Source organism: Myxine glutinosa, chromosome 13 (assembly GCF_964187855.1).
Source record: "Myxine glutinosa chromosome 13, kmMyxGlut1.1, whole genome shotgun sequence".
In the NCBI taxonomy this organism is placed as follows: Eukaryota; Metazoa; Chordata; class Myxini; order Myxiniformes; family Myxinidae; genus Myxine; species Myxine glutinosa.
Window position 1 is genome coordinate 33,803,611 of NC_136273.1, and position 24,205 is coordinate 33,827,815.

Consider the following 24,205-nt stretch of genomic DNA (forward strand, 5'->3'; position numbering starts at 1 on the left):
CGGATGTTTATATGAATCGTTTAAAATAAAGAAACCTTCAATTTCTGATATTTTGCCTTTTCATTTGGGCCTCCCAATTGAACCCCGCCCATGGGGCGGGTACCGTTGCTAGTTATTAATAATAACATCAATTAAATGAACAGGTGTCTGTCATGGAATGTCGGTAACTTGAGTATCCCAACTTATGACCTGAACGTTTTTAAAATTCTCTACTCGTTGGTGTAAAATATTTGAAAAATAGAAAACTCGTGGTGTTCAAACTTTGGACCACGTGGTTTTCACCGAAAGAGAGTAATCGGATCAATAAATAAATAAATGAATATACAGGTTATTAATATAAAAAATGCATAGGGGGCGTGGCCACAGTCCAATGTGACGTCACTTTGTTTGCTATTTGTCACAATGAGAATTCCTGCAATAGAGAACTCTTAAGACAAAGCTCTGTGGTTAAAGCTTCATTCGTGGATTGGTGTGGACGAGAGATGTGGTTTATTCCCATTGTGGTGTTCATGCTGGTTCGTTGTGCGACGTCCCGACCACCACAGCAGGTAAGCCGTAAGCGGGGATTGTAAGAGACAACAGGTACACAACGTACGTGCTCGGACAAGGTACACAACGGACGCACTCGTTTTGGGTCGATGGGAAAGCGAACAGGTGGTGTGTTCCGTGTTAAATTTCTAATGTTTTCGATTGGAGAGGGAATTGGATTCGACGAAAAAACTGTGCAAAGGCCTGAGAGAACTGCCGCGGCATCATCTTGTCTTGGATTAGATAACATGCAAATATGGTCGAGTGCTCTGATCGAGGGATTTCCGGTGCCGGGTCAACTCTTACTTGGGTGTTTCTTGCCTTTCACCCCTTTGTCATGTACTAGGGCATGCCCGTACTATATCTATATCTAAAATTATATCCCCCCCTCTATTTACATGAAATGGTTTGGTTCATGAAATGTTTTGGTTCATTCGCAACGCCAAAGCGAACGGCGAACGCTTTACATGAAATGGGTTGGTTCATGAAATGTTTTGGTTCATTCGCAACGCCAAAGCGAACGGCGAACGGCTTGCGAGTACAGTGACAATCCCCCCGGGGTTTTAATTAGTTTTAAAACATCGTTTAACGCCAACATAGCGCCAACATAGTTTGCCGACGGGAAATAAATGAATACGCTCTCAAATGTGCCATCCGAGGCAGAGTGTGTCCGCCACGTTCGGCACACGCGATAGCTCGCTGCTCTCTGATTGGTTGAATCGTTTTTTGGACATAGCTCGGTAAGTAATTGTCCGATTAATATGAAACCTTGAAAAGGCACATCCTCGGGTCCCCAGCAATATACCTGGCAAGTTTAAAGTATATCGGACCAGTGGTTGTCGAGAAACAGCGGTCACAGACAAACGTACAAACAAACAAACACACAGAGATTACTGGAATTATAGATAGACTAGGGCAAGGGTCAGGAACCTTTTTGACTGGGAGAGCCATAAAAGCCAAATATTTCTAAATATATTTCATTGAGAGCCATATAGTATTTTTAACGTATAATAAATTAAATATGTCTTACTTTTAATGCGACTTCTGGTGCTGCATGGTTTTGCTGATGGCCTTGTAGTCTGGTTCATACGTGGTGAGGTTGAGCTTCATGCAGGCGTTGAGGCTTCCATCAGTTAAACGTGAGCGTAGGTTGGTCTTAATGTTCCTCATATGCGAGAATGACTGCTTACATGCATATGTAGAGCCAAACATGGTCAATACGGCAATACTCACACGCTGCATTGTGTGGTATGTCACAGGAAGCTCGTCCTGTGACACATCTTCTTCAAAACTTCTTCAAAACTTTATCTTCAAAACTAATTTCTGTTTACTTTAAAATGACACAGTATTATTAAGAAATATCACAAGTATTTTAAAATCAGTTCCAAACTGATATTATTTTTTTTTTTCAACTCAAAATTGTCTGGGAGCCATATGCCGTCACCGGAAGAGCCATATATGGCTCGCGAGCCATAGGTTCCCGACCGCTGGACTAGGGCATGCCCGTACTATATATAAGCTAGGACGTGCCCGTACGTGGGTGCCCGTTCCTTGCCAAAAAAAAAAAAAAAAAAAAAATTTGTGTAGGGGTGTGTGTGTGTAAACATCCTAGGGCGTGCCCGTACGTGGGTGCAAAAAAACATGCGTGCAAACAACAACAACAAAAAAAAACTTTGAAACCACGTGGCAGTAACGACCACAGAACCCCCCCCCCCCCTCTATTTACATGAATGGTTTGGTCCATTCGCAACGACCACAGAACCCCCCCCCTCTATTTACATGCAATGGTTTGGTCCATTCGCAACGCCAAAGCGAACGGCGAACGGCTAAATCGCCATAGCTCGGTAAGTACTTGTCCGATTAATTTCAAACCTTGAAAAGGCACATCCTCGGGTCCCCAGCAATATACCTGGCAAGTTGCAAGCATATCGGACCCGTGGTTGTCGAGAAACAGCGGTCACAGACAAACAAACAAACGTACAAACAAACACACAGAGATTACTGGAATTATAGATAGACTAGGGCATTGCCCGTACTATATCTATATCTAAAATTATATCCCCCCCCCCCTCTATTTACATGAAATGGTTTGGTCCAAAGCGAACGGCTTGCGAGTACGGTGACAATCCCCCCCCCTCTATTTACATGCAATGGTTTGGTCCAAAGCGAACGGCTTCCGGAGTTTGGTAAAGAAAAGAAATCGCCATCGCGTGCACAAACGCGCAGGAAAGCGAATGAATCGCAAATTCGGTTTTATTAGTTTTAAAACATAGTTTAACGCCAACATAGTTTGCAAACGTGAAATAAATGAATACGCTCTCAAATGTGCCATCCGAGGCAGAGTGTGTCCTCCACGTTCGGCACACGCGATCGTTCGCTGCTCTCTGATTGGTTGAATCGTTTTTTGGACATAGCTCGGTAAGTAATTGTCCGATTAATATGAAACCTTGAAAAGGCACATCCTCGGGTCCCCAGCAATATACCTGGCAAGTTAAAAGTATATCGGACCCGTGGTTGTCGAGAAACAGCGGTCACAGACAAACGTACAGACAGACAGAGATTACTGGAATTATAGATAGACTAGGGCATGCCCGTACTATATATATATCTAAAATTATATCCCCCCCCCCTCTATTTACATGAAATGGTTTGGTCCAAAGCGAACGGCTTGCGAGTGGTGACAATCCCCCCCCTCTATTTACATGAAATGGTTTGGTCCAAAGCGAACGGCTTCCGGAGTTTGGTAAAGAAATCGCCATCGCGTGCACAAACGCGCAGGAAAGCGAATGAATCGCAAATTCGTTTTTATTAGTTTTATTATTAGTTTTAAAACATAGTTTAACGCCAACATAGTTTGCAAACGTGAAATAAATGAATACGCTCTCAAATGTGCCATCCGAGGCAGAGTGTGTCCGCCACGTTCGGCACACGCGATAGTTCGCTGCTCTCTGATTGGTTGAATCGTTTTTTGGACATAGCTCGGTAAGTAATTGTCCGATTAATATGAAACCTTGAAAAGGCACATCCTCGGGTCCCCAGCAATATACCTGGCAAGTTAAAAGTATATCGGACCCGTGGTTGTCGAGAAACAGCGGTCACAGACAAACAGAAGTACAGACGTACAGACGTACAGACGTACAGACGTACAGACGTACAAACGTACAAACGTACAGAGATTACTGGAATTATAGATCGATGAAGCTGCAAATATTCACCGTTGTATCCCTACACCGTGACCGCATGGTATCCCTCCGCCCCAGCTCGGATGGCGCTGCAGGTAATCGGGCCTGTATCGGCAGAGTCAATAAACGCATACCTGCCAACGTTTTTGAAAGAAAAGCGGTAGGCTGCCGTGCGACGCTAGTCCCTAGGGGGGTCCGGGGGCATGCCCCCCCGGGAAATTTTCAAAAAAATGAAGCAAAATGGTGCAATCTCCTGCATTTTGAGACCACAGTTTGCTGAAATATATCAACATATTTTTAGAGTGAAAAAGAGAAAACTTGGGTGAAAATGAGTGTCGGGTGAAAATATTTGCACTTGTTCAAACCTGTCGAACCAGACGATTCGTTTGTAGCATTCCGAATGGGTGTGAGCAGAAATTTATGAGGATCGAGTTACGTGGAAGTGCATTGGATCTTATTGGAGATTTTTTCATTCCCACATCATGAAAACGAAATTTGTGTGTAAGTGACCTGCCTCTGGTCAACCAAAGATATTTTCGATTCTGATTTAACATTTCATTACATATTTCCTCAGCCCCAATAAATGGAGGGTTGAGAGGAAGAAGAAGAAGAAGAGGTAGAGGTTGGGTAGCAGAGGAAGAAGAAGACATATTGCATTGAATCAGCCCTGGCAACGCCGGGTATTTCAGCTTGTAACACATAATACAGAAATTAATTGTAAACGAAGAGTGCGAAACAATTGGTTAAGAAACGAACTCGAAATTAAATACCATTTTGGTATCCAATTCGAACTGACAAGAAACCGTTTTTTTTATCGTGACGTCACAAAACGGTGGAATCACGATTGTCGTGTCGCATTGTCGCATTGTTGTCACACAGTTGAAGTTTTTTCGACATGATGCGGCAGCAAGTCTTCATTCTCGCTTTGCTCTCGTCTTTATTTTTGATATACTACCTCGGCTATCTGACAAAACTTCCACAGGTGAGTTTTAAACGAGTAGGAACATTCAGATGTTCAAAATCAGAACATTCAAATGGACAAAATGTCGGGGAGAGCGTTATTTTAAACTCAATGCTCTGACTTCATCCGTGCCTACTCCACCAATCAATAGTCCCATCTTAGCAGTCCTTGCGCCAATCAATTCCGGAGCAATCACTGCTCTTCGGGGCGTCGCCTCCCGGACCTCCTGTGCCTGTGTGCTCACCAGGTCGGTGGTATCAGCGGTAGTTTTTAATGTCCTGCTTCCAGTTCGTTTTTATTTCGTGTTATAAATGCGCGATTGCCTGGCTATCTGTGTGTGTTGCTGGTGTCATAAGAAACAGAGGAAAAATAACAGAGGGATTAATTACATACAAGGGATTACTTACCCATAATCCTTAACCAATTAACATAACCCCACCCCTCGTGATGGGAACGAAGATACGCTCTTGTACAACATACGGTCTACTCGATCCCTACTTATGGTACATGGGGCTTCTTCTTCTTCATGACAATCAGAGCACACTACCTATGCAAATCTACCTGGGCAAAGGTATTGCCTACCGTCCCCCCTCCCCCCACAAACGTAACATTATTTTCAAAATAAAAACTTTTCAAGAATTTTCCCAAAACAAATTTTTTTAACACAATGTTGGGCTTCTGCCAATTTAGATGACCTTTTGACCTCTGTAGACATAAATTTAATTTATTGCTAAGCTATTATGTTTCTACTTTGTGCTTATACAACTTATTTCACACGAAGATTGTTAATAAAGGAGTATAAGTTGTGGGTGGAATGGTGCTGTAGCGGTTACCGCTGGATGCACACAATCGCCTTGCACCGGCCAGAACACGGCCAGACGCGCCTCTCCCGGGCATGCCCGGACTCACTGTTCCCGGGCACGCCCGAACCTCCCGGGCACGCCCGGTCTCGTCTTTCCCGGGCTCGCCCAGAGCGTCCGGGCATGCCCGCTATCGCCTTTCCAGGGCTCGCCCAGAGCGTCCGGGCATGCCCGCTATCGCCTTTCCAGGGCTCGCCCAGAGCGTCCGGGCATGCCCGCTATCGCCTTTCCAGGGCTCGCCCAGAGCGTCCGGGCATGCCCGCTATCGCCTTTCCAGGGCTCGCCCAGAGCGTCCGGGCATGCCCGCTATCGCCTTTCCAGGGCTCGCCCAGAGCGTCCGGGCATGCCCGCTATCGCCTTTCCAGGGCTCGCCCAGAGCGTCCGGGCATGCCCGCTATCGCCTTTCCAGGGCTCGCCCAGAGCGTCCGGGCATGCCCGCTATCGCCTTTCCAGGGCTCGCCCAGAGCGCCCGGGCACGCCCAGCCTCGACTTGCCAGGCCGCAGCCAAACACGCCCGGGCAGGTCCAGACTCGCCTTTCCAAGGCTCGCCCTTGACACCCGGGCATGCCCGGTATAGCTTTTGCCGGGCAAACTTCCCGACATAAATGTGTATATATATTGCTGCCCGCTAAACGGGCTTGAGAGAATACCTGAGCTGTTTTGTTTCAATAAAGCAACTCGGACGAATTCCGTCTTTGGTCGCGTCAATTCTTTCCACTCGCGTTGGAGCGCAGTTCCTTCAGTGCCAAACTTCATTTCCCCTACTCCTGAAAAAGGAGACGTTTTAAGACTCGATCCCGGTATTTTTAAAATACCTGTATATATATATATATACACAAAGAATTAAGTTAAGCACCCCCCCGTTTTTTTACAACCTCGCACATTACAAGTTTGTTGTCGTCAAAACAGTGTAATATACCCATGATATTGCTATATTTTCTGGAGAAGTGATATTATGGTCACATAAAAACATAACAATCATGCCGTTTTCAATATTTTATTCTGAATAATTTAAGGTGAAATTTTTTGGGAATTTTAGGCATATTTTCACCTCAATTTACGTATGGAGCTATAGGTCCATCACGGACAGTGTGGATGACGTTTATGTTTTCTAACGTACAGTCATTGTTCTGAGAAGACCTCTAGCGATCTTTGCGTCAATAACGTGTGTAGGACCCACGTGATCGGATGGAGCAAGGTGCTGTGACAACCATCCCCTGGCCTGCGTACAGTCCTGACCTGAACCCACTCGAGCACGTTTGGGACATGTTGGGACGACAAATTGCGAAGATGGTCCCTCCAATAGCCAATCTGGATGAATTGGAACGTGCATTACATCGGGAATGGAACAACCTGCCACAGCAACGCATACGACGGCTTACAGGGTCTATGAGACGTAGGGTTGAGTCAGTGATCCGATCACGTGGGTCCTACACACGTTATTGACGCAAAGATCGCTAGAGGTCTTCTCAGAACAATGACTGTACGTTAGAAAACATAAACGTCATCCACACTGTCCGTGATGGACCTATAGCTCCATACTTAAATTGAGGTGAAAATATGCCTAAAATTCCCAAAAAATTTCACCTTAAATTATTCAGAATAAAATATTGAAAACGGCATGATTGTTATGTTTTTATGTGACCATAATATCACTTCTCCAGAAAATATAGCAATATCATGGGTATATTACACTGTTTTGACGACAACAAACTTGTAATGTGCGAGGTTGTAAAAAAACGGGGGGGTGCTTAACTTAATTCTTTGTGTATATAAGACATGTTTAATGATGACAGAGTATTGTGATGCAGTTTCTGATTCAGGAGACCTTAAATCACCAGAAACCATTTAAAAGCATTTTATGTGCACAATTTCATGTACCGATCTAAAATATATGCATCTGGCAACTGGACTATGAAATATAGGTCCCAGAATGCTTTGCCTCCATTCCCTTTGGATTTCCTCTCATCAAAACACAGTTAAATAGTTTATTCAGGACCTGAACCCCATATTCACCGAGGCGGGTCCATACTTCACTCGTATCTCATCAGGTCCTACTGATTTGCTAATTTTCATCACTCTTAAATCGGCTGTCTTGTCTTGCAGTACTTTTTTGTACAAATCAAAGATTCCAGGAGCAGCGTTTAAAAAGGAGTAGGTCAGTGAGTGTTGGTACACAGTTTAAATCCCATATCCAATCTTCCTTGTCTGACATTTAAATCGTTGCGATCCATCTTTGCCATGAGGATGTGATGAGCAATATAAAGAGATTTATCTTCAGTTGGACACTTCAGGTTAACTTTCCCCACCAAGTGAAGTTGGAATTTGTCCCATCAAGGCAAAATCTTCTTCATGGTCGTGTCGATGGAGGAATCTTCATGGTGTACTTTTTCTGTAAATAGTAACACACATTGCACTCGTTTGTGTCGTGGAAATTGATACCGACAAACTACATATCAGGGCTGGCAGACCTAAGCAGTTTGTACACTCATCTCTGAGCTGTCTTACCTGTGTTCGAATCTCGAGCCACTGTGAATGCACTCTAAAACACTTCAAGAACATCTTGTTCTTACCTTGTCACGACCTTTTTGGTTTTGTAAAATAATTGTAAACATATTGTATCGTTTAATATACAATTAAACAACCATTTCTCCTTCCCCTGCCCTTGTCTAATTTCCATACATTTTCCAGAATCATGCTGTGGAGGAAGGAGGGATGTCCATGGTTCGTGATGTCGTGCTCGTTACGATCACCTTACTCTTGTTTATAGGAGTAATTATATTTGAACCATCACGTTGGTTCAAGAAGAAGAGTAACAGAAAAAAGCCCTGCAGTCACAGGTAAAGAACACAACTGACTTTTTATCAATATTTATGATGATTTAATCCAATGGGACAAGATAGCTCAGAAATTTGAAACGTGTTTACATAAAAATTTTTATGAATAATCAAAGGTTCAGATGGTCCAAGGAGAGCAGAGGGCCGATATGTCGCTCTACCGTACTTGGGTGGAACGTCAGATGGTCGAGCGATGTGCTGGTACTTCCCTCATGCCTGGCACCGAATTGGCGGCACTTTTCATCAATATTTATAGTGCCTTCATCAAAGGGGCCAAGATTGTTCAGAGATTTTAAAAAGGAGTTTACATTAAATGCTTTTGCGTAATCAAGTCTTGGAATTACACAGGTTGATCACAGTATAATGCAGGAAGATATGGGATTCAGCGGCAAAATGGAATGGTGAAAAATTTGTATTATTTAAGAGAAATCTTGGAGGGCAATGAAGGAACAGGACTTGGATAAAAGTATCTTGGAATAAATGTGAAGAGTTTGGAGGTATCCCGACAAACAAGTGCATTTAGCCTGTATAAGGGCAGCCGTAGTGTATGGAAGTGAAACTGGGGCCATGGGGATGGAAGGTGAAAGAAGAATAGAAGGAAGACACAGGATGTCGAGAAGGATTTTTGGTCTTTCATTGAACGATAAATGGCGGAGCGTAGATCTTGAAGAAATACGACAACATTTCAAGTATGGAGATTGAATTGAGAAAGAGAAGGTTTAGATCATTAAGTCATGCAGCCAGAAGGACAGATGATGAAACAATTAAGAAGATTGTAAGTTTGCAGAAAGAAAATGCAAATGGAGATATTCCATCAATCGACCAACTGCCTGAAATAGGTGGAATGTGGTTTAAGGAATCTGATGATGAAATATTTGCTTGTTTTATGTTTTGGGTTCATCGTTCCACACTTGTTTACGAACCTTGTTTAAGTTACATCTGCACGCTTGATATTCCGTATCCCATAGCATTTCAACACTCGTGGAACATGTTTGTTTCTGTTTTACAAAAGCATGCATTCAATACTTTACATGTTGTGAAATACTTCATTTTAGCTTGAACTGAGAATCTTTGTTTTTATCTTGCAGTTTACGATGTGGACGCAAACGAAAAGGGAAAGAAGAATTGAAGGACGACCCACCATTGGTAAACGGGATTCAGGAAAATGAACACCTTGAGATGCAGAAAACAGAGGAAAAGGAAGAAGAGGTTCTGGAGATGAAGGAAACAATTGATTTCACAAAAAAACAAGACTCTGTTAATAAAGAACAAGCTGAAGAACAAGAAGAAGAAGAAAAATTGCGGGAAGAGGAAGAAAATCTGCAGGAATTGAAGGAGAGGTTGGTCCAAAACGAAAGAAATCTGATAAAAAGAGAGCAGTTGGTTCAGGAAAAAGAAGAGGAGTTGAAGGAAAAGGACGTGCGACTGAAATTAGGAAAAGTATTATGGCTAATGGAGGAAGAAGAACAGAAAAAAGACGAGGAAGAACAGCAGAGAGAGAAAGAGGAAGCAGAGCAGAGGAAAATAAATGAACAGGAGCGGAAAAAACAAGAAGAGCTTCGGATAAGAAATGAGGAAGAATGCAGACATGCAAAACAGAAAAAGTATTTTCAGGAAGAAAAAGTCAAATTCGGGATCTGGGAAACACAGACAAACACAGAACTTAAGCAGAGAATGATTGCTGTGGAAAAAATCGTTAAAAACAGGATGAAAAAAGTGCGGCAATTGAAAGATGTGCAGAAACGTACGGAACAGAAGCTGAAGCAAGAAGAGGGCTTTGAAACGTTGATGATGAAAACAAAAGATGAAAACCTACGGGAAAAACAGCTTCATATCGACAAAAAATCTGAGGAGCTCAAAGATCGAGAGCGCAACCTGCAGACATTAGAGGAAGAGAATAGTCGAAGAGAGGGAAAGCAACAGGAAGAACGAGGGGGATGTGAAATGGTATGGAAAACGAAAGAGTTTATTTTATTGAAAAGAGAACAAGAGATGAGAGAAAGAAAACACAATGTGGAGATAAAGACGCAGGAGCTGTTGGTGAGGGAGACGAAAGTGAAAAAACTAGAAATGCTTGATTATCAACAAATCCAAGAAGTGCTTGAAACAACAGATGAAGGGTTACAGCAGCAACAGAAACATCAGGATGTTCATCAGGTGCCGCCCGAACCAAAGCTTAAAGGTGACGACGGGGTGCAGCGGCAACATAAGGATGTTCATCAGGTGCCACCTGAACCAAAGCTTAAAGTTGACGACGGGGTGCAGCGGCAACATAAGGATGTTCATCAGGTGCCACCTGAACCAAAGCTTAAAGGTGACGACGGGGTGCAGCAGCAACATCAGGATGTTCATCAGGTGCCACCTGAACCAAAGCTTAAAGGTGACGACGGGGTGCAGCGGCAACATCAGGATGTTCATCAGGTGCCACCTGAACCAAAGCTTAAACGTGACGACGGGGTGCAGCAGCAACATCAGGATGTTCATCAGGTGCCGCCCGAACCAAAGCTTAAAGGTGACGACTGGGTGGTGCAACGAAAGAAACAGAAGCATGTTCATTCGTTGCGCAAACTGAATCCTCACGGTGGTGATGCGGTGCAGCAGCAACAGCAGGATGTTCATCGGCGGCCGCCTGAACCGAAGCCTCTTCGCAGGGATGAACCAGCGGAGCTTGAAAACCGAAAAAAGAATCTCATGTTCCGAGGACTAAACGAAAGCAAAAATGACATGCAGCTTGTGGCAAAGTTGCTCAGCGTTATGAACTTGAACATCAAACCTGAATGTACTTTCCGCGTGGGATACCATGTTGGGAAAAGACCGGTGAAAGTTGTATTCAGATCCGTCTCTGATCGGAATCTCGTTCTTTATAACAACAATAAGGTACGGAATTTCAATGATCCGTCTCAATGCTCCAAAAACATTTTTATCACTCCAGATTACACTGTTGTTGAAAGAGAAGAGCAGGCAAAGCTGCAGGATCATCTTCAGGAAATGAGGGAAATTGACCCAAACGGTCAATATACCATCAAAAGAGGCAAAGTAGTCAAGCAGGCCAAGGGCATCCATAGATGGTGACCCTCCCTCCTTATCTCCCACAATCCACTCGGTAGAACACATACCTCCGCCAGGCTGAACAGTTTATGGTTTTTATCCCACTGATAGGCCAAATCAGGATTCGGACCTGAACCACAATCAAATCATTTCGTCCGTGTCACATACCCAACCTCTCCACAAAATTTCGTCCAAATCCGTTCACAACTTTTTGAGACATCTTGTTCACAAACAATCAGACAAAAAACAGACAGAGGTGAAATCATAACCTCCATCCACCTTCGGTGGCAGAGGTAAAAAAAAAAAGAAAAAAAGAAGAGGATAATGTACATATGAAGACAATGTACTCCGCCATATGAAGACCTCACAGTGAAGACCTGCTGTAAAGGAAGCCCAGCCGTCATGTCGGGCTGCAACAACAACAGTTCAGTTTTGTCCTCCAACGACAACAGAGGACCTGATGGAAGGGAATCCCAGGCGTGATGACTGGCAGCAACAACATGACCTACAACAGGTAAGCCCTCCTCAATACTATGGGGCAGGTGAGATGAACACACTGGGTGCAAACACAACCAACACAAAGATGAAGACATTAAATTTGAAATAAATTTGGCACTTCTTCTTTTACAGACATTACTGTTCGTGCTTCCTTTGATGAAGAAGACCATCCTTAATTGTGGAGTTAATTGTAATTCTAATTTCGCTGGGAAAGGTAATTTATTGGCATGGTCATCCCCATGCAGAATAAATAACAAGAACTTTAACTCCATACATTTCTTTTTGTACCCTTTCCTGAACAAGTTATCAGACTGATGAACATGTCAATGTGTTTAATCTTTCATTTTTCATAGAAGAGGAGCTCGTTGCCTCCTCCACACCCTCACCTGAAACCATCCTACCTGTTGGAACGTAAGTTGTCAAGATTCTTGCCTTACATTACAAATTATTCCAGACTTTGTCCAAACTGCATGTCCTTCACCTCCATTGTGTCTATCATTTTGTCTCTGCCTCAGAAATGTTGAACAAGTGAATATTTTGCTGCACTCTAATCCAGCCGATCACCGAACCAATCTTCAAATTTTTTTTTTTTTTTTTTTGTATACAAGATCGAGGCTCGTGAAAGAGCGAACATTAATCACACAGAAAGACAAACAGACACACAAAACAAATAACATCGGGAGCGGTAGACAAGATGGGGAGAGAGGGGGAAGGACACAAACACAACATTTGAGAGCAGGGACCGAGAGACATGGAGACATCGAGAGAACTGTGGGAGGGAGAGGGCTTTGGGGGGAGGCATGGGAAGGGGTGGGGGGTGGGAGAGGTATAAAACATATGGACACTGCCAAGACTTCCAGGAAAGAAGTTGGAATTTCAAACAAGGTGGATCTGGGGTGAATTAGTGGGGGTAGAAAAGATCAAGGTTTTGGATGGGGGAAGATAAGAGATGGTGGTGAACAGCTGTTTTGAAGACCTGGAGGGAGGAGTGTGATTGAAGTGAGTGTGGGAGTTTGTTCCAGAGGCGGGAGAAAAGAGGAATGAAAGAGTGAAGGTGAGCAGAGAGCCGAGATTTCGGCAGTTTAACCATCAGAGGGTGGCTGGCAGATCTTCTGCGACCTGTAGGAATATTTGGGGGACAGAGCACAGAGAGAGCTGGGGGAGCAAGGCCGGAGAGGAGTCGGTAGAAGACAGAAAGACCACCTACCTGCCTGCGGTGAGTGAGTGAAAGGCCCTCAGAGACAGCTTCATCGCGGGAGATTCCAATGATTCTGAAAGCTTTGGATTCAACAGCGTGAAGCCGAGCCAGGTGTGAGGCAGGAGCACCAGCCCATAGGGGAGAACAGTATTCCATTGAGCTGCGGATGAAAGCCTTGTATGTGGTGAGGAGCTCAGGTGTGCCTAGGAAGGACTTCGCACGACGGAGGATGCCCAGTCGGCGACTGGCTTTGGAGGCCAGCGTGGAAATGTGGTTTTCCCAAGAAAGATCATGGCAGATGGTGAGACCCAAAAGCTTGAGCGACAGAACTTCTTGGAGAGGATTGTTGAGAAAGTAGATGGGAGGGTTGTCCAGTCGATCTTTTCGGAGAGACATAGTAAGAGTGTGAGATTTGTCAGGATTGAAAGACATGTTCCACATGTTTGACCAGTCTGTGATTTTGTCCAGGTCTTCAGAGAGTGAGGAGGCTGCAGACTGCCGATCTGAGGGAAGAGGAATGGAGCGGCAGAGAGTGGAGTCATCAGCAAAGAGATACAGAGGATTTTCCAGAGAGTCGGAGAGATCATTGATAAAGACCAGAAAAAGCACAGGGCCCAGCACACTGCCTTGGGGAACTCCAGCCTGAACAGGAAGGGGAGATGAGAGAAATCCATTCAGGGCCACACGTTGACTACGACCAGAGAGGAAGTCCGCAAGCCATGCATGGAGATTTCCATGGATACCATAGGAGGAGAGTTTGGTGAGCAGAGCTGGGTGCCAGACCGTATCGAAGGCACGTGATATGTCAAGGGAGACAGCTCTGATTTCCTGTTTGGCATTGAGGACCTCCATCCATTGTTGAGACAGCAGAAGCAGCATGTCCAGAGTAGAGTGACCTGGTCTGAAACCAAATTGATGATCAGAGATCAAGCCATTGGAGAAGAGGAAAGATTTCATATCCGAAGCAATGATGGATTCCATGACTTTGCTGATAATTGGGAGCAGGCTGATTGGTCTGTAGTTGCAAGGATCTGTTTTTGCACCTTTTTTGTGTAAAGCGGTAATGTTTGCTGATTTCCAGGATGCTGGCAGATGACCTTGAGCAAAGGATAGGGTGAAAAGAACAGAGAGAGGGTGAGATAGAGCGGCAGAGCAGGATTTTAGGACCCGTGGGCTGATGCCATCTGGTCCAGTTGCAGAATCAGAGTCGAGGTTTGACAAAAACTCCTCCACCTTGTCAGGAGAGAAGGTCACAGAGTCCAGGAGCAGTTTGGTTCGACTGGGAAAGGTGGGAACAGAGAGAGATGGGTTTGGGACTAAGGATTTTGAGGCAAACACAGAGTTGAGGCATTCGGCTTTGTCACGTGCGATGTCAACTGTGTGGCCATTTGAGGTAAGGGAGGGGATGGAGGGGGAACAAACACCAGAAACGGATTTGACCAGACGCCACCAGGATTTGGAGGAAGGAGACAGGTTTGAGAGTTCATTCTTGAGTGAGGAGAGATAGTGCTTCCTGGCACTCCTGAGGGTAGACACACACTTGTTCCGAGCTTGGTGGAAGGAACTGAGATTTCCTTCAGTTGGATTAGCCTTCCAAGAGGCAAAGGCAAGTTGTTTCAGGGCAACTGCCTCACCACAAGATTCAGTGTACCATGGACGGGAGGAAGGGTAAGACAACTGAAGGCGAGATGGGATAAATCTGTGCATGAGAGAGATCAGTTTGCTTTGGAAGAATTCCCAGGAAGAATTGATGTCAGAGGCAGTGGAGATGGGAGACCAATCCAGACGATTGATGGCTGCTTGAAGACCGTCCCAGTCGGCCTGAGTGAAATGCCAGACTCGTCGACGCTGAGGAGGCTCTCTGAGAATGGCCAGAGAGATGTCCACTTTGACAAGCACATGATCAGAAGAACCGATTTGAGCAGAAGAAGAGCAGCAGACATTAGCAGGGAAGTTAGTCATAAACAAGTCTAGAAGAGAAGATACTCCATTGGCTGAGATCCGGGTCGGGAAATTGACAGATTGTGTCAATCCCAGTGAGTCACAGAAGTCCTTTGCTGAGGTGCCATGACTGGTGAGAGAGGAACCTACACCCAACCAGGTGGCATGATGACAATTGAAGTCACCACATATGAGGAAGAGAGAGTTGGGATGAGTGGATATAAGTTGGTCCATGTTGTCAGACAGTGAAATGTAGATGGAGTCATCACTGTTTGGGGGACGGTACAGAACACATATGAACAAAAGGTGGGAGCGGAGAGGAAGCCGTAGCCAGAGGTACTCCTGGGGGTGAGGAGGAGAGAGGGCAGTGCAAGGAGAGTGAGGAAGAGAGTTTTTGATAAATATAGCCACCCCACCACCAGGCCGAGGCTCAGGTCTATCATACCGGAGGAGGGAGTAACCAGGAAGAGATATTAAGGAATCAGAGACATCTTGAAGGAGGAAAGTCTCTGTTAAGCAGATCAAGTCTGGATTGTCAGAAGCAACCTGTATGGAGAGATCAGTCAGGTTTGAGCGAAGGCCCCGGATGTTTGAGGTCCATACCGTTAATGAAGAGAGAGGGGGAGCATCGGGTACAGGACAGGGGAGGGGAGGAGTAGGGTAAGATGAAGGATGAGAGGGGGAGGTAGGGAGAGCAGTTGTTAGTGTGTCAGCGATTGCAGAAGAGTTCCAAGAAAGGGAAGGATGAGGAGGATGAAAGGTTTGAAGGTGAAGGGATGAGGCACAGAGAGGGGTTGTTTGAGGGGGGGCAGAGGAAAGAAGAAGGTTGGGGGGGTGGAGGTATGAGATAGAAGGGAGACGAAGTGGGGAGGAGGCAGCTTTGAGGAGGAGGGGGGAGGAGGGAGAATTGGAGAGGAATGGTATGGGGGGAGATTTGAATGGGAGGGGTTGGGGGGGAGTTTTGAAGGGGAGGAGTGAGGGGGGAGTTTAGGAGGGGAAGGGCAAGGGGGGAGTTCAGGAGTGGAAGGGCAAGGGGGAGTTCAGGAGTGGAAGGGCAAGGGGGGAGTTCAGGAGTGGAGGGGTAGGGGGGGAGTTTAAGAGTGGCGGGGCAAGGGGGGAGTTTAGGAGTGTAGGTGCAAGGGGAGGGATTTGGATGGGAGGGGCAAGAGGGGAGTTTAGAAAGTGGATGATTAATGAAAGACGAACATTGAAAACAAATTGGGTTTGTTGTGATTTTCAAGTTAGCAATCCGGTTCAGAATGATGGAGGAGGGATGGAATGAATGTGAATTTAGACCATGTAGTGAGGGAGACGTATAAGATATTGAATTTCTTTTTTTTGAGGTGGAATGAGTTGGAGAGGAAATTGAGAAAAGCCTTTTAAATAGGAAGAAAAACAGCGTGTTGTAAAATACCACCGAGTAAAACACTGAAGGGGAAAGGTTATACATATTTAAATAATATTTAAACAGAACCGTGAACAATCTTATGTGCACAAAAATACCAACGGGGGGAGAGCCGAGCGGGACCACCACGAGTCACGTGAAGGGCAAACGGACCACCACGAGTCACGTGAAGGGCAAAATTGGTGGAAGACTGGCATGAGTGTTAATGTACCCATATAAAGGTCATTGTGAACACCTGGATGAGCATTAATTAATTGTTTGAAATTTTTTCTGGCAAATCCAGTGGGAGTTTGTGATGAAGAAAATCAAGATGTGAAATTGAAGGTGAAATAAAATAAAAATTCAATTGCGATTCAGAAAGGAATGCAGACAATGCAGTATTTCCAGGATTGCGGTTGTTAAGCATGATAACAATAATAATAATAATAATAATAATAATAATAATGCTAATAATGAATTTATTGTCACATATATGCAATTGTCGAAGAAGAGAATTGTCTTCAACTCAGAGGGTGTACAAAACAAATTTATTTAATGATCACAGAGAACTGAAACACAGTACGCTTAACAATATGATCCGTTCTCACTGACATCTTCTCTCGAGTGGCCTTCTATTTCCTGGTGGACCCGTGGGTGGGAGGGAAAAATGTGAAGGCCACGCAAAGACATACCCCTCTGTTTGCCAGAGTTATAAAACTCATGATTACAATCAAGGCTGCCAAGTTATCACAGAAGGATTCATGAATCTGATCGGATAGCCCTGAGGAAAGAAAGGTTTTTACAATTGAGACATTCCATCACATGCTGAGAGAGAGAGAGACATATGCAGATGTGACCGAAGATTAAAACAATGAAAGTTGTAAATGTTGAGAGTTAATCCGTTGCAACCCCAGACAAGTTGGCGCCAGTCTATCATCATTTCGGCAACTCACTGACGAACGCTTTGGCACAGGGATAATTATGGACTTTTTCAAAACATGGAGAATTTTACAAAGCTGAAGTGACCAGTTGAAAAGTAAAGTAAAAATGGGCGACAGTTCATCAGCATGAGAGACCGCAGCAGCCCGGGGCTGGCACAATCAGGACCAGTCACTTTCCTGACCTTCAGGTTCATCAGAACACGCCGAGTGTCATTTCTGGAGATCACAAAAGCTTGAGCAGTCACTTCCACTGTGGTTGGTGCTGTGCCCACCGGGTGATCGAATTGGCTGTAAAAATGAGTCAGTTTGGCTGGCAATGTGTGTCGTCATTCCTTGGATATTTCAACTTCGGCTTGTAACGAGTGATCGTGGGGAGATCCTGCCAGAGTTATTTGGCATTCGCACTCATGATTCGCACTCCTCCAGCAATTTTCTTGATTTCTGCATTATTTAGGCTGAAATCGCCGGGTACTTGACATCTCAATGAGCAACGTTGACTTTTCCTTTTTGTTCCTGAGTACTATCTCTGTCACAGTCCTTTGCTTTCTCTGTTCACGCTGGATGGCATCATCAGGTCGTGAGCATTATGTCCTTCTTTACAATGATTGCTTTTCTTTCATGTTTCCATGAGTTTTGTGAAACTGGGATATTGAAATTTCTGCAGATGTGCCAGTAGATTACTCCACATAACTTGTGTCTTTCGGTGTACAGCTGTTCTGACATGAGTTTTTTTTGTTTTTTTTTACATCCAGATAGGATGTGACTCCTGGTTTCTGTTTCTACCTTGCAGAACATTCTCTGTCCCAGTTGAGCTGCCTCTTCTTCGCTATTCCAGTGATCCTTCTTTGTCTATCCAAAATCTGTCCAACTCTTTTTTTGTATTTTCCAGCTCTTTTGTCTTTCTCCCAGTTGTCAGTTGTTGCATGCAGGGGAAGAAGGTGTCGTAGCGGCCACTGAAGAAGAAGATGCGATATTTTGCCGTGGATCTATCATCACTCCGTCATGTAAGTGCTCCAGGAATGTAAGACAAAATATCAGACTCTCACAGATCTCAAGTTAAATCTTAAGGTTCTACTTTAATGACTCAGCATTCACGTTATACCTTGATGACCCAACATTCGTGTTCTAACTTGGTGACCCAGCATTCACGTTCTACCTTGATGACCCAGCATTCGTGTTCTAACTTGGTGACCCAGCATTCACGTTCTACCTTGATGACCCAGCATTCGTGTTCTAACTTGGTGACCTGGCATTCGTGTGCTACCTTGATGACCCAGCATTCGTGTTCTACCTTGATGACCCAGTATTCGTGTGCTACCTTGATGACCCAGCATTCCTGTTCTAATTTGATGACCCAGCATTCGTGTTCTACCTTGATGACCTGGCATTCGTGTTCTACCGTGATGACCCAGCATTCGTGTGCTGCATTGATGACCCAGCATTCGTGTTTTAACTTGATGACCTGGCATTTGTGTGCTACCTTGATGACCCAGCATTCGTGTTCCACCTTGATGACCCGGCATTCGTGTTCTACCTTGATGACCCAGCATTCGCGTTCTATCTTGATGACCCAAAAAACAAGTTCCACCTTTATGATGCACAAAACGAGTTCTACCTTGATGACTCATCATACGAGTTCTACTTTGCAGACCGACAAAATTCGGGACAAATCAAGAAGTGAGTTCTGCCTCGATAGCTCAGAATGTGAGACCTATGTAAGAGACTCAGGGGAAAAGAGTTCTGCCCAGATGGCTCACAAAATAGGCCCGTGTGAATCCCGTAACAATGGCGGACTATGTGTGACCTCGGTTGGTACATTTGAAAGCTTGGACAGTTTTATTTTTTTTTTTGTATACAAGATCGGGGCTCGTGTAAGAGCTAACATCGATCACAAAAAAACAACAACAAACGGACACACAAAATATACAATAAAAGGGAGCGGGAGACAAGATGGGGAGAGAGAGAGAAGCACACAAGAACAACAGCAGAGAACAGGGCCAACGGAAGATCTGTGGGAGGGAGAGGGCTTGGGGGGAGGAGGCATGGGAAGGTGGGAGGGGGGAGAGGTATAATTGCTAGAACTTCCAGGAAAGAAAGAAGTCGGGATTTCAAAGAAAGTGGATCTGGGGTGAATTAACGGGGATAGAAGAGATCAAGGTTTTGGATGGGGGAGTTGATCATGGAGTGCCTAAGGGTGTTGATTTTGCTTCTGGTTCATAATTTAGTTATCATTAATTACCTCTTTATAAATTTTTTTTTAAATTCCTATTAAGGGGAAATGTTGTAATGTTAAAACAATGTTAGAGGTAAAGGGGATGCAATTGCAGTACTTTGAGGTTGTACACTCCATGTGGTGGGTGTGCAAGCGCGGATCCACACTGGCGGGAATGGCGATGCTTGTGAAAGGTGCAGAAGCTGGTTCATTAAAGCCTGAATGATCCACTGATCTGTGGTCTTGAACTTTGCCTGAAATAGACCCCCTTCATGACCTTACTATCCTCATCCCTGTCGTGAGCCAAATTTCTAGATCATCTTCCTCCCACCACCCTCTTCAAGTTTTTTTTTTTTTTTTTTTTTTTTACACCTCTTCTCTATCATTATTTTGTTGTTGTATTTCTTCTGTTTTATAATATACATAGGTTATAAATACCTAACTGAAATGTTTATGAATGACCCTTAAGCTCAAGGTTCAGCTCCAGCGTGAATGCAATTTGTTTTTGACTTCCATTGACATGAAGCAAATTCTGTCGTCATCGTTTTTTTAACGACATTTGCTCTTATTTTATAGCGTTGGTCGATGGATTCGCACGACTCCATTTTGTTATTTCGTTCACATCTTTCTTTAAAGCAGTTATTTTCATGTCATTGTTGATACCTTCCTGCCATGTTTTCCTGGCCGAGCTGCCTCTTCGTGTTTTTCATTTGCCTTAAAACCTACTATCTTCCTATTAGGTGCATCCTCTATAGTTCTAGCCTACTAACTTCCGATTCGGTTCATCCTCTATAGTTCTAGCTACATTACCTGTCCGAACAACCGAAGCCTTCTCTGTCTCAATTGAATTTCTATGCTGCTACTTTTGAGTGTATTTATCAACTGCGCCAGCACTCTATGTAGGGATGGCGTGGTACCATGAAAAATTCCTCCGGTCCCATTTGCTACATCCAAAACTAAAGTTGGCATATCTTCTCCCACCAATCGCTTTGGCTACATAAGAGAGCCTACCTGGTCTGTTCAGCTGATTGTCCAGGTAGAGATCACTTTTTAGTTCTCCAGACGATGGCAAAAGCTAGAAAATAAAGCATAAAATAATAACAATCTTTATTGTCCCATATCCAAGGAAACTATTATTTGGTGACACCGTAAGTTTAACCATCATAAAAAACATAAAACACAAAGGGAATAAGAAAACAAACAAAAAAATATATATAAAAATAACCGAGATCGGTCAAACTGGAAAATCATCTCGTTCATCCTAATAATCATCTTCAGACGGCGTATTTCCGAGCTGCCTCTCTCAATGGCAATGACTCTGGTGCCGTCCGACAATGTTACTTGGTGCAGCATACTTTACCACTGCAATTTTTATAGATTGAAAGGATTCACCGAAAAGTTTGAAATAGCAAAGCACTTACCTGGTTGCACTTACCTTAAGAAGTTGCTCGACCACACTAATTTGACATTCTGTTCACAAGATAGTTCCTTCAGTGTAATCCTTACCTTGCACTCAAGGACCCGCGTCATGCACTCAAAAAACTTTTATTCTCCACTAGCTGGGTTACCTGTTCTATGAACAGAAATAATTAGTAAGTGTTGATGCCAACTTTTTTGCAAAACTGCACCACACCACAATATTCATAACTCGTGAAAACCTGAGGCTTTACCATGAAAAGTTTAATTGAGAATTCTTCTTACATGCAAGAGTTATGTTGCCACTGTTGGGATCTCTATTTATTGTGCTTGAAATCCTTCCCAAAAAGCTAGATGTGGGATGGTTTGATGGATGTAGGAGGTGGGATGGTTTGGGAATCGGGACCGCCTCGAAGGCAGGCCCCATGTGACGTAAAAGAACCCGCTGTTGCAGCCGGTCCTGTACATTTGAAAAAAATTATCATCAGATTGTTCAATTTGACAATTTAATTGTTCGCACCACCACTGATTCCACGAGGTGCCAACCTTGAGGTTGTGGAGCTTCTGTGCAACAGACATTGAGGTTCAGAGGTGTGGAAGAAATTTGTCAATGGAAAACTGTCGCTCCCAGAAGAAAAACCCCAGGCAGTGTATAAGCATGAACCTCACTCGAGGGCTGAAGGCCAAAAGGCTGAGGCCTATAGGTGCTAGTATGGGCTCAGGTTTGCTTTACAATGAAGGACAAACATAGGAAAGGTACGGCAATTGTGAATATACTGTATAACACTTACCATAGCAGATGGTTTCAGCTTAACGCAGCATGAAAATGGCGAACTTATTAATTAGTTAGTTTACAATTGTGGGTGGAGTCAGGCCTGCTGTCCAGCCAATGGGTGGAATACACAGCTCGGCTAATTACATATGCTGGCCTTCACCCGTGCTATGTCCTGTGATAGCTGTTAGCCAATCAGATTGAGTATAATTTTTTTTTTTAAAGATGGAAAAGTAGGCTTTAAAGGCTGAGGTGATGGATGAAAATACCCTTCGGACTTTGGTCTGTGTGCCAAATGTGTTCATTGTAGGACTAGCGGCACTTGTCTTTACTCTGAAATATTTTCTTATTCATTGCATGGTCAACTGTACTACCAACACAGTAGCTCTGGGTAATCCATTTGATCCTAACTCTGCAAATTGGCTAAGTGGAGGAACAAATCCATTATCAATATGTTCATCCTCAACCGAAGCTCGTTTGTCGCTACATTGATGACTGTATTGGCACAACAGTAGGGGAAGAATGTTGGTTGTAAGACACAACCATTTTTACATGTAAGTGAATGGGGAAAATGCGTTGGAACTTTTGGGCCACCCACCAAAAACCAAAAAAACCCCGTCTATTTCTCCCTTCCCCATTTAAGCCATCAACAAAGGTTAAATCCTAAATAGACCCCAAAACCATTTTTCGGTTCTAAAACACTCATATTTTCGTTATTCTCGAATAGAGAACCACGAATATTGGTTTATGTTTTATTTTAGGGAAAAACTTAATTTTCTGCTTTTATGGTTTCGCACGAGTCAAGAGCATTTAATCCTTAAAAAAAATGTTAATCCTTCCAAACTCTCTCAGTCAAGAGATATTTATAACTAATTCTATAAATAATTTTAATCCCTTCCTCTTACACAGGAAGGTTATTGTTCTAACTCTATTTTGTCATCATTTTTTAAAATATAAGATGAACCAAGGTCCAGTGCGCTTCATGGAGACGGAGGATGTCAATCGAAGAGTTATTTGACCTTGAAGATGAGTTTCAATCTTTTCCACAACAAGACTGGTGAGCTATGTTTAAACCTACTAGCAACGGTACCTGCCCTATGGGCGGGGCTTCAATTGGGAGGCCCAAATGAAAAGGCAAAATATCAGAAATTTAATGCTCTTTTTATTTTAAACGATTCTTATAAACATCCGTTAAATCATATCACATGGAAATCATCAAAATCTAAACAGTATTTGTAGAATTTCAATAAAAGCCACATCACTGTTCATATCGGTAAATATTATTCCATCGTGTTTGGAAAAACAGGGAAATTGGAAAAATTGGAAAAACAATATAGCCTATTTTACTCCTAGGGGTCCCAGGATTACCCACCCAAAATTTCATAGCGATCGGTTCAGCCGTTTTTTGCGGTACCTGGGAATGGACGACAGACAGACATTTGGTGAATTATAGTAAGATTAATTATATATTGTTTTATACAGAACCAAATAACTGCACATTTAACAACTATTGCCTTTCCCTTTTTTTATTCCAGTTTAGCCCCCAACTCTTCAATAACAGAGTTGATGGTTGAGGTTGAAAATCAAGTCAATGAATATCACGACCTTGAATGGGACTACTATGAGGTTCCAACCTGTGCTGATTTTCACCCACTATCACAACAAGACTGGTAAGCTATGTTTAAACCTATTAATTTATATATTGTTTTATACAGACCCAAATAATATACGAATAATAATTATGTTTTTTTCTTTTTATCACAGCATCTCTTCAATAACAGAGTTGATGGTTGAGGTTGAAGATCAAGTCAATGAATATCACAACTTTGAATGGGATTACTTTGAGGTTCCAAAGAGTGCTTATTCATTTCCAACCTGTGCTGTTTTAAACCTCCATCTTGATGAACTTAACACAAAACTCGATCTTCCACAAGCAGACTGTGATTTGTATCGGGAAAGAATCATCATTTCCACAATTGAATATTTACTCCCACCCAAATAAAAATGTTTAAATAATGTAAAGGTTTTAATGTTGTATGGTTTTAATTATATTTGTTTTGCCTCCAATTATTTCATCATTAATTACAAAAAGAGAATAAAGGAGGGGAAAAAGGGAATACTGTTCTCCCCTATGGGCTGGTGCTCCTGCCTCACACCTAGCTCGGCTTCACGCTGTTGAATCCAAAGCTTTCAGAATCATTGGAATCTCCCGCGATGAAGCTATCTCTGAGGGCCTTTCACTCACTCACCGCAGGCAGGTAGGTGGTCTTTCTGTCTTCTACCGACTCCTCTCCGGCCTTGCTCCCCCAGCTCTCTCTGTGCTCTGTCCCCCAAATATTCCTACAGGTCGCACAAGATCTGCCAGCAACCCTCTGATGGTTAAACTGCCGAAATGTCGGCTCTCTGCTCACCTTCACTCTTTCATTC

General features: G+C 43.6%; 2 long non-coding RNA genes across 2 annotated transcripts; both read left to right on the forward strand.

Moving 5' to 3' along the window:
- Nucleotides 1–11,632: 11,632 nt before the first annotated feature.
- Nucleotides 11,633–12,481, forward strand: LOC144888554 (uncharacterized). Its single transcript, XR_013621135.1, has 3 exons — nt 11,633–11,930; nt 12,047–12,128; nt 12,268–12,481. It is a non-coding gene; the product is annotated as an uncharacterized LOC144888554 (long non-coding RNA).
- Nucleotides 12,482–16,594: 4,113 nt separating this feature from the next.
- Nucleotides 16,595–24,001, forward strand: LOC144888655 (uncharacterized). The gene is made up of 3 exons (XR_013621197.1): nt 16,595–18,382; nt 23,314–23,448; nt 23,543–24,001. It is a non-coding gene; the product is annotated as an uncharacterized LOC144888655 (long non-coding RNA).
- Nucleotides 24,002–24,205: the final 204 nt, after the last annotated feature.